This window comes from Mus pahari, chromosome 21 (assembly GCF_900095145.1).
Source record: "Mus pahari chromosome 21, PAHARI_EIJ_v1.1, whole genome shotgun sequence".
Taxonomy (NCBI): domain Eukaryota; kingdom Metazoa; phylum Chordata; class Mammalia; order Rodentia; family Muridae; genus Mus; species Mus pahari.
The window spans coordinates 55,668,435-55,668,858 of NC_034610.1; positions in this window are offsets into that span (position 1 = coordinate 55,668,435).

Genomic DNA, 424 nt, shown 5'->3' on the forward strand with positions numbered 1-424 from the left:
ATAAGTCTTTGGGCCTGAGCATGCAGGGAATGACCAGAGCAATTAGGACCAACCAGAGCAAGTAGAGGTCCTAAAAATTCAATTTCCAACAACCACATAAAGGCTCACAACCCTCTGTACAGCTACAGTATACTCACATGCATAAAATAAATAAATAAATCTTTAAAAATAAAGAACAAAAAGAGACCACCCTTATTGACAAAAATAGTACTTTACCCATGTTTATTTCTCTGACTGTGACTGTTGGCTTCATTATGCAAAAGAAAAAAAAAGAAAAAGAAAAAGAAAAAGAAAAAGAAAAGAAAAGAAAAGAAAAGAAAAGAAAAGAAAAGGAAAGGAAAGGAAAGAAAGGAAAAAGGAAAGAAAAGGAAAGAAAGAAGAAAGAAAGAAAGAAAGAAAGAAAGAAAGAAAGAAAGAAAGAAAG